The sequence below is a fragment of the Adiantum capillus-veneris genome, chromosome 25, assembly GCF_014529385.1.
Source record: "Adiantum capillus-veneris isolate H3 chromosome 25, ASM1452938v2, whole genome shotgun sequence".
NCBI classification, from domain to species: Eukaryota; Viridiplantae; Streptophyta; class Polypodiopsida; order Polypodiales; family Pteridaceae; genus Adiantum; species Adiantum capillus-veneris.
In genome coordinates, this window is record NC_140955.1 from 90,894,323 (window position 1) to 90,911,370 (window position 17,048).

A 17,048-nucleotide genomic window follows, 5' to 3' on the forward strand; every position below is an offset into this window, starting at 1 on the left:
CTGATGTGCCATCAGATACTACTGGGACAACTAAGAGAAAAGGCATATTGATTTTAGGGCAATTGCTGCACCTTTAGATAATACTCAGCCAACTGAACAAGGGTCTACTAGTAATGTTACTAGCATGGATTGGAGCTCTACATGGCATTAGGAAGAGAATGGGGTCTAGGAGGGCCTCTTTATTTGGCAATTTAAGGGGGAGTCAAACCTCTAGTATTAAGAAAGCAATCAAAGAATAGTTTTTGAATTCAAACAGGCAAAATGGTTAGTTTATTTGAATTTAAATTTCCCCTCCAAAATGAAATTGAAAATCTAACCGGCAAAACCATATTGTGTAACTTATCTATGGAAAGAGCTCGACGTGTAAATTACAGATCTATAATCTCCGCTCAAATCGGAGATAGTATGTAGAAGTTATGGAAGGCCGAAAATCATGAAGTTGTTCCCACCTTTTTTGGGGGAAAAGCATCCTTTGACCACTCATACATCTCTCTTATACACCCACCATTCTTGCACACATGGCATGAACCTATTCGTCAAAATGCTAATCACCTTTATAATCGCATGGCAAATAAAGAGGCCCTCCTAGACCCCATCCTCTTCTTAATGGAATTATGTGCATATAGAGAAAAGCCCTACTGATTTGAGGGCAAATAGTGTGCTTTAGAGATTACCTTATGCTACTCACTTGAGGCTTGGCTTTTCACATACTGCTAGTGCAAGTACTACTCATAACGTGGATCATAACATGGAAGCAAAAAAGTGAAAGAATGTGTTGATGCCCCTCCCATTGAAAATTTTTGGAATCTCACAAGATGCTTATCGCAAGCCCAAAGCTTTGGCCCTATATATGAATGGGTTCATATGCATCACCCTGACAATGCATATGGTGCCATTATCGCCGCTATGCTTAAAAAGGCTAATATCAAAGTTGCAATGAAAGGGATTTTCAAAAAGCTGCACCCAAAAGCTTGGAAAGATGTGTTGACACCAAGGGAATTCACTAGATTTCCCTTCAAGCTAAATGAGATGAGAAATCTTGAGAAGAGTGAAAGTAAACCTATATTTGTGAAGGGTATTCTAAAGCTACTGGAATGAAATCCATCAGGGCAGGGTCAAAGGTTCTTATTATGCATGATACCCACTACAAAAATGTGCTCAACCATGACTCAATGATGATGTGTCCACCGACTTTTGAACCCATGGATGCCAGAAAAGATCTCAAATACGGCACCCAAACTCTCTTGCCATGGTTGAAGGCATGCAATATGGTTGTAGATCCTGATTCTTATGTTATTGGCCACATGATAACAAATGGCAAGGACTTCGTTTCTCGTCATGTGATCGAACACTAGGAGCATGAAAAATGAAAGAAACGTATGGCTTGTTCAACAAGGGTTTAGTTATTCCTTTAGGTATTGAACATGTATACATTCATGAATTGTTATGGTGTTATGTGTATTTCTTGTTTATGTGATTGAATGTTGAACTAGAGTTGAGTTGAAGAAGTCTTGTGTTTCAAAAGTGATGCTTCCATGGCGTATTAAAGTAGGATTTTCCATTATAGGAGGTAGTTGTATGGTAGCTTCTAGCTGATAGTTGGATGGATTCCTATGCATTGCTAGCTTACAAGGTATGGTAGCTACCAACTAGTACTAGTATGGTATCTACCAACCAAAAACTTGATGGCTTGTTGAGCATAGATGCTACATGGCAACTACCAGCTATTACTAGTATGGTAGCTACCAATTGGTACCAGTGTGGTAGCTACCAACTAGTACTACTACATCATATAGCAACTATTACTAGTATGGTAGCTACCAATTGGTACTAGTGTGGCAGCTATCAACTAGTACTACTACATCATAGTACCTTTAAATGTATGGAAACTTCTAAAAACAAGTATGTGGTGTCAGCCATTAGCTTGACAATTATCCACTAAGTACTTATGGTAGCTACTAATTGAAGTGACCCACATTAGGCTTGATGATTTATTAGCCTTGTCCCTTTTTGGCACACACCAAGAAAGAAAATTACTAGCTACCAACCACATCGATGGTTATCGGCTCCTAACTAGTACTAGTATGGCATTTATCAAGTTACTAATGTGGCATTAGACATTTAGTAATTAAATGTATAGCGGCTTCCATACAAGTACCAACCATTAGCTATGAATTATATGGTACTAGCTTTCACCTAGCTACCAACTATGCAAAGCTAGCTATAAGACCTTACCATATGGTAGCTACTACCCACCATGTGGTGACTATTAGATGGTATCCTAATGACCTATTATTCTTGGCCCTCTTGTTATGTTCTACCATATATGGATAAATAGCAGACTTACTACTTTATAACACAATGATAGCACAAACTTCCATACCAATAAGTTATCGGTAGCTAGGTGACTCGCGAGCCCTTATTGAGTGGTAGCTACCATATTTGTAGCTATTTTAGAGTGTACAATTCAAGCATGGGTTGGCATACAATTTAGTAACTATAAAACAACACAAGGAAGTCTCCACAAAAGCCGTTCCAACATGAAGTTAAATCTATGGCTGCCCACCTTTAGAAAAACAATATATTGTTCTATCAACAAAAGAATCGCAAGAAAGGAAAAGAAGCAGAAGGATCAACAAGCAGAAGTAGAAGTGACATAGTTAGCACAAGTGCTCAATGGTGAGTTATCCATTCTCATATACATAGGTTGAACTCTTAGAACAAATACCTAGGCTCAAAGTTCCAACCAAAGATTACTGCAACCTACTATCAACTAGAGCACAAGACCAGCAGAACGATTCACTTGAACACTTGAGCAATTTATACCTAGTATAAAAACACGATACTTCATTCATCACAAATAGTAGTAGTTTAAGAAACTCTACATATCCAAGGGAGTGATGTTGTAAGTAGCCTCATATACACTAGGGGATATCCTAAACCATTTGCATCCAATTTTCTCCATGGGAAGCTTGATAGATATCACATGGTGGGATAGCAAGTAGACACTAGGCTTTTTGTGTAGCAGCTTGTATTCATTAGGCTCATACCCAAATCCCTTCACCACATACGTCCCTCGTGCACATTGATTTCCTCACTCATAACTATTGGAGACTCCATGCAAGTTTTCTCTCATGTGCACCTCAACAAATAGAAGTCCATAAGATCTTCATTTTTGGAAGGTGCCATAACAAAAACCTTATCCTGTTTGTTGCTCATACCAAACTCCATTCACCACATAAGTCCCTTGTGCACATTGATTTCCTCATGCATCAACTATTGGAGACTCCATGTAGGTTTTCTATCTTGTGCATCTTAGCAAATAGAAGTCCATAAGCTCTTCATTTTTAGGAGGTGCCACACAACAAAATTATCCCCAATATGTAGTATGTCTATTACCTGGATTATCTATTTCTTCTTCATCAAAGTCATTGGTGGGCTTGAGGGCTACATACTCCAAAGATGCCACATGTGTTGAATTGGAGCACCTCCTGCACAATCCTTGCATACATACACTACACAAGCATGATAGTGCCCTGTATCTTAGAGCTCTCCCATTTGTTAGCAAATAGCTTGACACACAATGGATGCTGCGTTCATGAGGGACATCCTTACAATCCACCTACGACTTTGATAAACATCAACCTTTTTTTTCTCCCAAAAAACTCGTGAAACTATTCAAGCCTTTGATGGATATGAAGCTTCAACATCTGTGGACATCGTCTCCCTCAAGAATGCCATTGGACTCAGTTGCTCATGAGTGAGATGGTGTTTCGTGACAGCCTCATCTCCATCATTCTCACTTTTTTCATGACCTGATCCTAAAAATTCCCAATTCCTTTTGATACCGGTGAATGCGTTGTACCTAGAAACAAAGTAAAAGGGTCTTATGGCTCATGCTTGAATTGAGAAGTCACAACATTTGACCACACTCAATGTTCCTCACATGTTATGCCAAGCTGTTGCAACAATTCATAATGTAGCATGAAACAATGTTGAACAAAAAGGGTGTCATGACTCTTGTCATATGATATGTAAAAGTGATAGTATTTTTGGACCGCCTTTGCACCACAAACATATGTAATTTGGACAAATATTCTAACCTAGTTAGAGTACCAATGCATTTTTTGGACCACATTTTGCGCTTTGAATGTTGTTTATCTTCTTGAAAGACAAGAATTTCTTCTTCTTCTTTTTACATGCATATGTGAGCCAACCTCAACGTCCTCAAATAGCTTGACTATCATGACACATTCCATGGTAGATTCTTCCCTCGGACATGTTGGCATCTTTGTGGATCCACAATTAGAGCAATCTCCCATTAAAAATTTAAATTTGTGATAGATGGCACCTTCAAGCATTGGACACACAATAGAGTACCATAGTGCAATTATACAACTATAGGTTTGAGCATGCACTTGTCCGTAGCCTTGAAAATGTCACATTGGCAACTCCAGTTGATTGAATGCAAGGCAAGAGAACCTTGCCTTATCTAGTTTAGGGCTCTCTCAGGAAAGACATTTGACATGTGTTATGCGCTAGCATGTGTGCTTATCCTTAAGTTTTCAGACAAAGTAGGGCTTCAGCTTCTTGAAAGCTTGTTACCAAATCCTCACATATGGATGGATCCTTTGAAATTGAAGGAAAAGCTCTACTTGCTTGACCCATTTGTCCAAGCACAACGTAACCAAAACATTTGTACTTTGTAGCCACCACACTTTAAACAACCATCACTTAAGTATAAGAAGCTAGTAGTTTGCATGCACTTCATACATAGCTACCCTTATATAGACTAAGTTGTCTTAAAGCTCTTCTTCAAGTTGCTCCCCTATGAGGTGGCTATGTATAGGATCAACAAAAGTAACAATGTTTGGTACCTACCAGCATGTGGCACCCAACCTCAATGCAAGTAAAGTGGTAACTCCCCATCTAGTAGCTACCTATGTGGTAGCTACCTTTTTGTTATGAACCTATCTGGTAGCTACCTACATGGCAGACCCATCTAACGTCTACATATCTGGTAGCAACCTCTCTGGTAGCTACTTTTCTCATTGCTACCTTTATATTAGCTACATATCTAGTAGCTACCTACATGGGAGACCTATTTGGTAGGTACCTTTCTAGTAGTTACCTATCTGGTTGCTACCTATCCAATATTTGCATTCAAGGGTTGTTGATTATTCAGGGCTTCCCTACATGGTCGACATCCCCTAGGGGTCAACTTTTAAGTGATTGTAGTTTTCAATGAGGTAGTTTCCTATCTTAAAGCTACCTATTTGGTGGCTTTCTCACTTTAAATTACAATCACTTGCAAGTTGAACCCTAGAGGGTAGCTACCATATAAGGAAGCTAGCAAGGGATTGGTTACATAATAGGCAGTGAAGAAAATTGCCAAAAGGCTAGCTACCTATCTAGTAGCTACCTCACTTTAAATTAGGACCATTTACAAGCTCACCCCTAGGGTAGCTACTATGTAAGGAAGCTAGCAAGGAATAGGTTACATACCATGCAAGCAAGCAACCGGCCAAAAGGATAGCTACCTAAGTGATAGCGATAGTGCCAAGGAACATGGTAGAGATCCATTGTCTTGGTAGCTACCACAAGTGAAAACCCCACCACAAATGAAGGGGTAGCTACTAAACAAGTTAGCTATAGAAGGTAGCGACCTAAGTCATACTTGTCAGGTCCCAAGGGAAAATAGCTTCCCTATGTTTTGGATAGCTCTAATCCCACCATAAGGCAAGACCTACTTGACGTATGATAACACAAGGGGTTGGCTACTACCATAAACTTGACAGCTACTAGCCTGTCCACATCTAATCTAGTACCTTTTAAAGTCAATGGCTTATACTTAGTAAACTTGTAGCAAGTTTAAGCTATTTCTAGAAGAGGAGGAGGCATGCAACATATCAAACCTAGGGTAACCATCAAAACCAGAGGTTAGCTAGCAACATAAATATGATAGTTACCATACCATCTACATGTAATCTAGTACCCTAGCAGTGAATTTAATGGTTACCATGTGGCTACCATTACCAAGCAGGGATAATAAACATGTGAGCTTTCAGTTTATAGTTTTTTACAAAACATTTAGAGCTTTTTTAATTTGGAGCTCAAGGAGCCCCATGCTTTCTATACAATACCACCACAGTAGAACTATTAATTATATTTCTAAAGCTTCTTAAATATTGTTACATGACAAAAAGTCAAATAATTAGGACCTTAAAGGTTTCAACATGAAAATTACAATGAAACAAAAGTTTAATTTTGAGAAAAAGACAAAGTATGGCATAATAGATTGCCAATAAGATTTCTATGAAGAGGAGGGAACCTACTCCCATAGCAAAAGTTTAATTGAGAAAAAGACAAATATATGACATAATGGACTATCAAGAAGATTGCTGTGGGGAGGAGGGAACCTCCATAACAAGATTTTTAGGGTCTCCTAGCAAAATTTTTTACCAATCAAAAGCCAGTGGAGGGAGTGTGCTCAATCTACAAAGGATGGTTGATAAGATGGTAGAAAAATGGATATTTAAATCCATAAAGTTTGATGACTTTTGTCCTTGTCTACTAAAAAAGAATAACTCATCTAATTTTGTGTAGGAGTACAAAGCATGGAAAGGTTCATCCTTTAACGATATTGTCATCTCCACAAAAAATCTTAAGCAAGGCAGCTCAAGTTTGACTTCTAGATTGTAGAAAGGTTGGAATTCCATCAAAGCATCCAAGCAGTCCCCCAAGAACATCACTTCTTTCTCCATTTGGCTGGGTTCCTTTGCTGACAACAAGCATAAGCTCAAGATTGATAGAAACTCTTATCTATGTTTCAAGAAAGGCATAAAATCTTGGAAATATGTATATAGAGACAACCATTGGTTTAACGTACGATATTGAATTGACTGATGGATTTAACTACAAGCTCACACAAATTGTAGATCTTTAATTAAAGCTAGCTCATTGATAAAGATAGAGCATTCAATCTATAAGAAATTCTCCCACGACGTCTCAAGAATCCACACTATGATCAAAGAAAGACTCAACAACAAATGATATTATTGCTAGAGTCTCAGACATTGGAACAATAGGATTAGAAACCTATGGGACTACCCCACCAAAATTAAGCAAAGTATCTTATATGGATCATTCTTCATCTTGGGGGTTTCACTATATTTAAAGCCTATATATCACATGCATTCAAGCACTATTTATAAAACCCCTTCCCTATGAATTTCTCACTAGTAAAAGGGACCCTTTTCCTGTTCAATTTGTAAAACATTTTCCAAGGATATTTTTTCAATAGTCTCTTGTATGTAAAAATATGTAAAAATATAAAATCAAAGAATCCCCAATGTTTAGCCCACATGATAGGCAATTTTTATTATATTGAATCAAAGAATCCCCAATGTTTAGCCCACATGATAGGCAATTTTTATTATATTGAATCAAAGAATCCCCAATGTTTAGCCCACATGATAGGCAATTTTTATTATATTGAGCCCCCCCCCCCCCCCCCCCCCCCCCGCTGGGTTCGTCATTATTAACAAGGGCTTTAGACAAGAGGAAAATCCAAAAGGTTTTACATTGACAATGATATGTACCCAAGATGCTCTTCTATAGTAGAGTCTCTACAATACCTATTTGGTTCATGTCCAACTAGCTCCAATATGCTGAGAACACTTCAAAAAGTGTGTATATTTACTCTCTCTCTACTACTGAAGAACTTCTTGGAGAGTATAAGAGAGACAACATTCCCTTATGGAACATATGGAGAAGTCTCTACTTGTGGCATACTTGGTGCTCAGAGAATGCTACTTTCCATGAAAACTCCTTCAAGGATCCTACTCACCTATTCTTGTGGGACCTCAACAAGGTAGCTCAACATCTAGTGTCTTAAATGAAAGAAATGTTTGCTCATTCCCGCTCTCAAGTTGATAAAATTGTTAGAGATAATGATGCTAGAAGGATGTATCCAGTTTTTTGGTCTCCCCTCCTTTATCTATAATCCCTTTTCTTTGCAGTTTGATGTAATCTTTTTATTTCTTAATCTACTTCTAGGTTTCTTTTTATGCACCTACATAAAAAGCATTGCCAATAGAGCATGGAAACAATTCTTTTTAAAAAAATATGAAGAAAATCTATGAATGATACTGGCAACAACATTGCTTTAATAACTGACCATAGACTTATAGACGTGGACATGCCTTTATTCCACTGAATGGTAGAAAGATTTTGATTTAGCCCGTTGTATGGAAAATTCTAAGGGTCCACTAGATTTCAGAGTGCTTTAGGGTGTTATAAAATTAGAATATATATTCATTAAGATTAGATGGATTTTTCAATGAAAAAATGTTGTGCTTTTAAGCGGAAGGTTGGCAAATGACTCATTCTTAGTTTTATCATAAAAAAGAATGATTAGAAAACTTGGCAAGCTCATAACACTTAAGGATGCACACACATATACACATGAGAGAGAGAGAGAGAGAGAGAGAGAGAGAGAGAGAGAGAGAGAGAAAGAGAGAGAGAGAGAGATCGAATGGGTGTGAGAACCTGACTACAATGAAGTTAGTTGGGCTAGAGAGGCTAATAAACGAGGCTAGCTCTAGTGGTGAGGTAATCTTTTCAGTAGAACTAACTAGAAGGTGGGTGCTCAAGCATATCAGAAACCCTTAGTGGGTGGTATGGAGTATAATGAACAAGGGTGTGGAGTTTTGTGTGATGCTAGAGATTTATTTTTTGCTATAGAATTACATACAAATACTACTAAAATATTTAGCTTAGGGTTCAAAATACGATTATCTTAGTAATGAGAAGGGCATTGGTATGGGGCCAAAAGAAAAGAAAAAAAGACTTGAGAGGAAAAAAAAGGATCGACCAATCATAATTGTAAAGAGAAGGGTAGTGATAAGGGATGTAATAGAAGATGGGTATGTCCATTTTCAAGACTTTTATAGTTGAAGGTGTATTTGGTTTCCATTTGTCACTAATGTCATCGCCCTAAGTAGGTAGCCAAAACGAGTTTTTTGCAAACCATTAATTAATTAGTTTGGGGGGGGGGGGGAAGAAAGGAAAAGGGAAGGCTGGGGGAAAAAAAGCGAAGGGAGAAAGGGGGGGGGGGGGGGGGTAGGGGTAGGGGGTAGGGTAGGTGAGGTGAGGTGGGTGGGGGGGGGGGGGGGGGGGGGGGGGGGGGGGTAATTTGTTTTTTTTTAGTGCTTAAGGGAGCCCTAAGGGCAGCCAAGGCGAATAGCCTAGTGGTTAAGCTTGTCTTTTTAGTGTCTACGTGCTGAGGTCAAATCCTAGGGATTAATGGTGCTTTTGAAGCTAATTCGAGATGTTCAAGCATCTTGGGAAGATACTATGTATTGAAAATTGAAAGTAGAGCAAGTAGGCGTGCCCAATTGAAAGAAAGGGTAAAATACACCACCGCTAGGTAGAGCCGCTCTTACAAGGATATCCTTGAAGTATGAGTGGCAAGGGAAGAATGACCCCATCTAGGTGTGAAGATCTGCAAAGGGTTGAGGTGGAAATGCTATAAGTTGAATGCGCTAGCAATAATCTTGGTGACATTGAATTTTTTTAGTTTATTGCAGGACCAACAAGCTACCAATTTTTTTGTTAGGAACTTGGAGGGTCAATCATAGACTACTAACAAAGTATAAAGCTTTTTCAAACATTGATGGTAGGAAGCAAAGTGGGAAGGGGAATATAGGAACACATCAATCCCACCCACTCAAAGGCAAGACGACATGAAACATATATTCCTTTCGAATGCGGTTACATTTGTACTCCATAGATTTCTCATAGTATTATGGAGGGAATTTTTTTAATATTTGCATTATGAATTCCTACACCGCCATAGCATCCCAGATAAGATGGATTAATGAACCGAATTCATAGTTCAAATATTAAGAAATGTCGCCCGTAGCACCTTAAAATCCCGAAGGTAATTCGGTCACCTTCAAGCACCAAATTTCACATGAAATACACGTAGCCTAGCCCGTCCGCATGCACACGGGCTTGATATCATCTCTACTTAAAAGTCCAACTTCTTTTGAGAACCCTTTTTCAGCCCAAGAATGTAGTCTACTGCTACCTCTACTCGCTAACACCTTACGACACTAGTGCCTCAAGAGCACAGAATTCGTCCACGTGCGCGCGGACGGACTCCGAGCTCATGATAGTGGACCCCTGCATTTAGTCTCATGTGACGTGTACTTGTACATGCCTTAAGATATATTAGCTTCAAGAGCACGGAGTCCGTCCGCGCATGCGCAGATGGACTGTGAGCTCATAATAACTTTCTTTGATCCTTGCGTATCCACTTCTGCCGCTGTGTATCTTGTGAATCCCTCCTCTCCCTATGCATCCGCTTATGACATCTCCTTTTTCAGTAAAGTTATTGAAGTGGTATGCAGCATACAAGCACGACATGGCAGAGAGAAACAGTCGAGCTCATAGTGGCGTGAAAAAAAAACAGCCACACCATGGCCTAAACTAGTTCGCAAACTAGCTCGGTCTCTATTCTGCAAATTATGTGTGCAAAGACAAGATCTGCTCAGTAATCTTGGACCTCTATGAAGAGCTAGTGGCCGGTCATGAAAAACAGGGCACGACATCGCATCCCAGCTACAGCAGCCGCCACATGAAGCCAGCAAATCACCATAGATGAGCTCCGGAAAAGGGGCTCGCATCTTCACTGGTAAATGTACTACACTTGAGGTGGAGGATGGCCATGGTGGCCGGACTTATCTCTCTCCCTCTCTCTCTCTCTCTCTCTCTCTCTCTCTCTCTCTCTCTCTCTCTCTCTCTCTCTCTCTCTCTCTCTCTCTCTCGCGGTCAGGGACAACTCTTGTCAATGTTGTTTGTCTATTGACTTGCGCACATTAGAAAGCTCCAGCTTGTCTCAAACCTGCACGGGACTAAGAAAGCCGTGGAAATTTCTTAGAATGATGCAATAGGCCATGTATGAACTACAGTATCGTAGGACTGACTCTAAGCGGGGGCGTGGTGGTGGGGAGCAGGTTGTTAGTGATTGTTCGATGTTGCTAGCGGTGTTGATGCTACCAACACATGCTGATTGGGTGGCATGGCACGATTACATCCTCAGAGACAAGAACATGGTTGGGGCCATATACTCTCAGAGGATGACATCAAGAAAATTGAAAAGGTTGACTATGGCTGGCTCTCATGCTCCTTCTAGCCATTATCCCTCCTTCATGCTCATGTTCTGGATCATAATCTGGGACGACTCCATCGACAACAACATGTCATAGCTTGTCAATGTTTCCAAGAATCAACCACTGCAAATCTAGGCATGACAAACACCAATGTCACAAGTTCAACGATTGTCCATGCTCCGAGTTGTGCTGCTATCGGGAGCCTACTCACTACAAGTTGTAGACATTTTCTCACTTTGAGGAAAAGGTCCTTTGTCTACCCTCTTTTGCACCCTAATGTACTAGGGTGTAAGGCTTTGCGTCCAAGACATACTCCTGAGTCAAGGATAGATAGGGCAAAAGCAGCCAAGCAGTGAGATGTTGGCCCTTTTTTTTGTGATCAATAATACATTACAACTAGGTGACTACCAAATCTGATTGAGCTTCCCAAGAAGCATTAATCAGATAAGGTGGCATTTTGGACAAGAGTTTCATATCTTCAAGTTCGATGCCCATATTGTGATAAGAGGTTCATCCCTGGATTTTGCAAGAGGAGGGTTAGAGACATTGTGGATGTCCAACCATGATAGAAGTTGAATAAGTTCTCACAAGGATGACCATATAGACAAGGAGAAGAAGGTTACTGTCCTCAATAGTGCAATATCATCTTGCTTTCATTCATTATGACTTTTTGTGGAGATTTGCACATCATTTCTTTGACCATTGCATTCAAGGTTCGTAATGTGCCAAGTGCGCCCAAGAAGTACAATTAGTTGTCTATGCTAGATGGTGCTTGCTGGTGATGGTCAGTCATGCTACCACCACGAGTCACCTTCTTGACACCCTTGCTTCGAGCACTTGCATTGATATTTGTAGCTATTTGTATGTGCTACACGGTAGCGCTGAACCTCCTCCTTCTCTCTTTGCTTCTTCTCTATCTTACCGATCTTCCAAGCAACCTTAAATAGAAATCAAGAAATAAGGAATATGCACAACAAAACACCTCATTGTTTTCAATGAAGATTAAATTTATTATTAAAATCAAATGAAAATTTATTTTAATGTATCGGGTATAACACGAAGATATCTCACTTAGACATGAAGACAATTTGCATATTTACGTCTTTTAATATTGAGGTAGTAGCATGATAGTTCAAGATGATCATTCCCTCTTCAACACAATAGACAACCATGCCTCAATCCCATCACTTGTGGTGAGTGTTGATAGATGATGTGAGCTAAATAGTGAGCAACAATTGTTTTGAGAGTCTTGTTCTACTTGGAATCAAAGCTAAGTCCAAGTTATTTCTATTTTTTACATCACTAAGTGCATTTGATGATTTAATAAAGCATAAGACTATGCTTTTTAAAGGGTACATGAAGTGAAGTTCAATGGAGTTTTTCAATATTTGGTATACAACTGCATTAGTAATACTGAAATTTCCAAACTTAAGGTGAGTACTACACAAAAGCATTTATACACAAACAGAGCTCCAAAAAGTTATCATGATAAGAAATTACGGGCCGCCAGAGATGTTGGATTAAAATCAATGGATGCAACAAGAATGTGGCTTTTAAAGTATAACTATTCCATTCATGTGCTCAATGGATAAAGTATAAAGGATGAAAGTAAACTGTTTGGATAACATGTGAAACAACCAATGTTGTATCACTGGAGAGCTTTCTAGGTGCAAATAGAAAGGTTTTTCCAAGTGTGGCTCAACTCTCCTAGCAACAACTTACAAGCGAGTCCCTTCCTTACCTTAAGTTACTTCTATAAAGAATCATAAATGTTGAACAATTTTTTAAAACCAACACTTTAAGCACTCTTACCAAGCAAGCAATCAACCTTTTCTCCACTTCATCAAGTTGAAAATTCTAAGGTGCTACCATCAAAAGGAAGAAATATAACAAATTATGATTCCATAAAAGAACGTGCTAATTTTGAAAGGTCCAACTTATACCTATGTGCAAAGACATTGATGCATAATATTACAAGATACAAGCTAGTAATGATAAGTGAACATCATAAATTGTAGAAAACATTCACCTAGGGTTGGTCCAAAAGATACATTAGATGATTTTCCCTCAATTTTCTCTTAATGCACTTCTCGCATACATCCTTTAATTCTATGACACACGTTTATTGTCTATCCAAAAGAAGGTAACCAATATCTTGATCTCATATGTGATTGCATCCTTTGTGTGCGTTTGTCTCTTGCATAAATCCGATGGTAAGGAATTCTTCCTCAATTTCAATCATAAAAGTTTATTTGATGCATCCCCAAAAAAATTGAAGCAACATAAATGTTTGGGTGGGGAGCTCTCATGGCCATCATGATAGTTGCTCTTTTTAGAAACAACTCCTTGTTTCTAGGCTTCTTAATGGTGATATGGGTGTCCCTCAAACCCACCAACATTGGATCATCCCGCTTTTTGAGGTATGAGCCCATGCATGCACATATCGTTCAGTACATCCTTGAGGATGGATTCCTTATTTCCTTGTAAAGGTCTTTTGTGTGTTGTTTGAAGCATGTAATAATAAGCTTTGATATAATATGGTGTCATGTAAGAATCGGACAAGATAAATATAGTTTCCTTGAGCTTGCGATGATGCTCTCACTTTTAACAAGCTTCATACCTCCTACTAGCAATCCTTCTACATTTTGCACACTCACATGTCACATCATTTCCCCCTGTTGTAGCACACCGTGCTCCACTTGTTCCAACTACAATGCCTGCATATCCACTCGCTGCTCCAAAACTTGAGGGAGCCTCAAAAGATGCCGCTCCACAACCTAACAGTGCTGGTCCAATACCCATGATTTGGTCTGATGTAAGGTACCTATCTTCCTATCCACTCAAATTTATCTTATTACAAATGGCTCAAGGAAATTTCAAATTATATAAGGTATGACATCTTATGAATCTTAAGTTACACATTACTTCACAAACAAATTCTATACTCTAAAAACGTTTTTTTCCCTCAAATATGTTTTGCACTAGGTTCTGTGATCGACAGCCAAGACTCCTTGCTCCCTTCGGTTGTGACAACACATCTCTCTCTCTCTCTCTCTCTCTCTCTCTCTCTCTCTCTCTCTCTGAGGATGTGATGTATTGGTCTCATAAGTCTTTGAGGCCTTTTGTAGATGTTAATAAACATTTCATTTCTTTTCATATCTCTCTCTCTCTCTCTCTCTCTCTCTCTCTCTCTCTCTCTCTCTCGCTCCTGGAGATCTCTTGCAGCTATGTGATCACTTGCATCTGGCCGTGCACAGTCGCTCCAACTCTATGTGTCTTGGGTTGAGGATGCAATGTGTGCAATCTACTCCAGCTCGCCCTGCCTTGCACATCTCTGCTACGTTGCCCTGTAAATCGCTCGAGTATGCACGACGGCCTCATTGGTGCTCACAAGAAAGCCGTGGGGTGAGCATGCAATATGCAGGACTAGGCGAAAGAGGCGGACATTGCTGGCAAAAACAGAGGAGCACAAGGAGGGGACGGTTAGTTGAGAGGAGGGGGTAAGAGATTGTAAGTTGGAATCTCAAGAAGATTTCAACTAGTAGGCAACGTAGTATCTCATCTCTCTTTCAACCAATGAAAAACTATGCATTTTTAAAATAAAAAAATAACCTTTCCTTTTTCATTAAAAAAAAAGGAAGCATCCACCGAAGCTTCATCCCTTTTTGGGGACACCAAAATTTGTTGGATCCAATGAAAGGGTGCGCACGATTTACCAGCAAGGCAGCCGAAAATTTAGCGCACTGCCATCAAGCCCTCTTCCCGCACACAATCTACCCCATCTCCATCGAACACGCTTTCTTGTGGTGCGCACATGATGCGGCCACCCCTTGCGTTCGGTGAGTTTTAAATATGCTGGCCTACCTTTTTTTTTTGGAGGCATGCTAAACGCTTGGCCAACGTTGCCAACGCAACGAGCCCCCCCTTCGACGCGTTCACGACGGCCACCAAGTTTCTGCCTTTCTTCTGCGTTTCCTGCGTCCCTGCATTTCCTACGTTTCCTGCTTGCAAGGTAAGCGCTTATACTCTATGGTGTTCTCACACACACACACACACCGTTTCCTGTGTTTATGGTGAAATTTTTTCTCGAAGTTTCCCTGCGTTTCTGCTCTTAAGGTAAGCATTGTGAAGTAAATTATGGTGTAAGTTCACAATAGTCTATAGTCTATGGTGTTCTCACACAATTATGGTGTAAGTTGACATTGAAGTTTCCCTTCGTTTCTGCTCTTAAGGTAAGCATTGTTGTTTCAATTATTGTTTAAGTTCACAATAGTCTATGGTGTTCTCTCACACACACACACACACACCGTTTATTGCGTTTATGGTGTAAGTTGAAATACACTATGGTGTTCTCAGACACACACACCGTTTCTTGCGTTTCTTGCATGGTAAGCGCTTTGTCTCAGTTATGGTGTAAGTCGACAATACTCTATGGTGTTGACACACACACACACAGTTACATAGAAGTAGACATGTGCATTACATATTCTCAACTTCTCAATCGAAAAACAAGCGAAGCATAAGAAGAGCGAGAATCATGCATCATTGCAGAAGGAGGAAGAATTCATTCTTTTTCTTCACACACACACACATATGGACACATGCGTTACAATCATTATGTCCGAAATTTTATGCATATTTATCAATATTCGCAGAATGTCTTAGCTACCTCTAGTCACGGCTGGCATGCGGAGAGCTAGGCGAGGGGAGGTTGGTGTGTCTGCTAGGCCCTCTTGGGCAATGCACTTATAGTCGGCGCCAGTGGGAGATGAATGTGAGGAGTATGTTCCTCTTTCCCAAGACGCCACGCCTTTTGAGCAGGTTTCTTACGTCGGCTTGATGGAGGAGGCTATGGTTACGCCTCCTTCAACTGGGAAAAAACTATCGAAGGTAGATATATCCTCACAAAGGCAGGCTCCGAGCGAGCAGCCAGAGATCACAAATGTAAAGACTCAACCACCAATGCAGACACCATAAGAAACAGACACAAGCACAAAAGGATCGAAGCGTGCGAGGACAACGACAGTTATATGGGACGACAAAAGCACGTATACTCTCTTGCGAGTCTATGAGGAGCAATGGTCACACATCAAGAAGGGTAATTTTCGCCCTAAGGATTGGAAAGATTTGGTCTTTGCTCTAAATCGAGAGATCTCAGGTAACTTCAATCCTGAGCATGCAAGAAACCGAATCGACACACTTAAGAAGCTCCACAAGAAAGAGCTTTCAAAACAAAATTCTACTGGCAGTATTCGCAGCACCTGGACATTTTTTGACCAGTGTGATGCTTTGTGGGGGAAGACTCCAAAGTGCTCCGGCATAGCTGGTGCCCTTGACAGCGAGACCCACAGGCTTGTATCCTCTACAGCAGATACACCCATAGACCTGGATGGTGTGGAGAACGATGGTACCTCGGGCCAAAATCCACAACCTGATACTGTGGATTTGGATGGCGTATTTGGCAAGAAAGTGAAGCAACCGAAGAAATCTAGCTTGGGCACAGTGGCCAAGACAATGGGAGATGGGATGAAACAGATGTGTGAGGCCTACGAGCGTGCAGAAGACAAGAAGACAAACACTTTGCGAGAGCTTGAGACTGCTAGGATGCTACATGAGGAGAGACTCGCAAAGATCAGAGAGGAGGAAGAGACGAAGCGTCACCAGATCGTCTTGGAGATCGCCAAGCTTATCTCTAAGAAGCCAGAGCATTAAGTTTATTTGAACTTCACCATAGTAAAATCTCCATTTGTTTTGACTACCACATTTCGTTGCAGAGTAATTAATATACAGACATGTTTGTTTTTGTGCAGGTGAGTTCAGGGTAGCACATTCCATTGTGTCGTCTTGTGTGCGGCCTTACTCGTATTCAGG

At 40.2% G+C, this 17,048-nt stretch overlaps 1 protein-coding gene and 1 pseudogene across 2 annotated transcripts in view; both read left to right on the forward strand.

The window, feature by feature from the left end:
- The first annotated feature begins 14,886 nt into the window (after nucleotides 1-14,886).
- Nucleotides 14,887-17,048, forward strand: part of LOC147425270 (uncharacterized) — a 122,189-nt gene continuing 120,027 nt past the window's right edge. Inside the window, exons 1-2 of one of the 2 annotated variants that reach the window (XM_086500183.1) lie at nucleotides 14,890-15,189; nucleotides 16,988-17,047. The gene's annotated coding sequence lies outside the window, so the exon portion shown is untranslated. Of the gene's footprint in view, nucleotides 15,190-16,987; nucleotide 17,048 lie in introns of both variants that reach the window. The other variant, XM_086500184.1, reaches the window with a different exon arrangement.
- On the forward strand, nucleotides 15,199-16,977 carry LOC147425271 (trihelix transcription factor ENAP1-like; annotated as a pseudogene).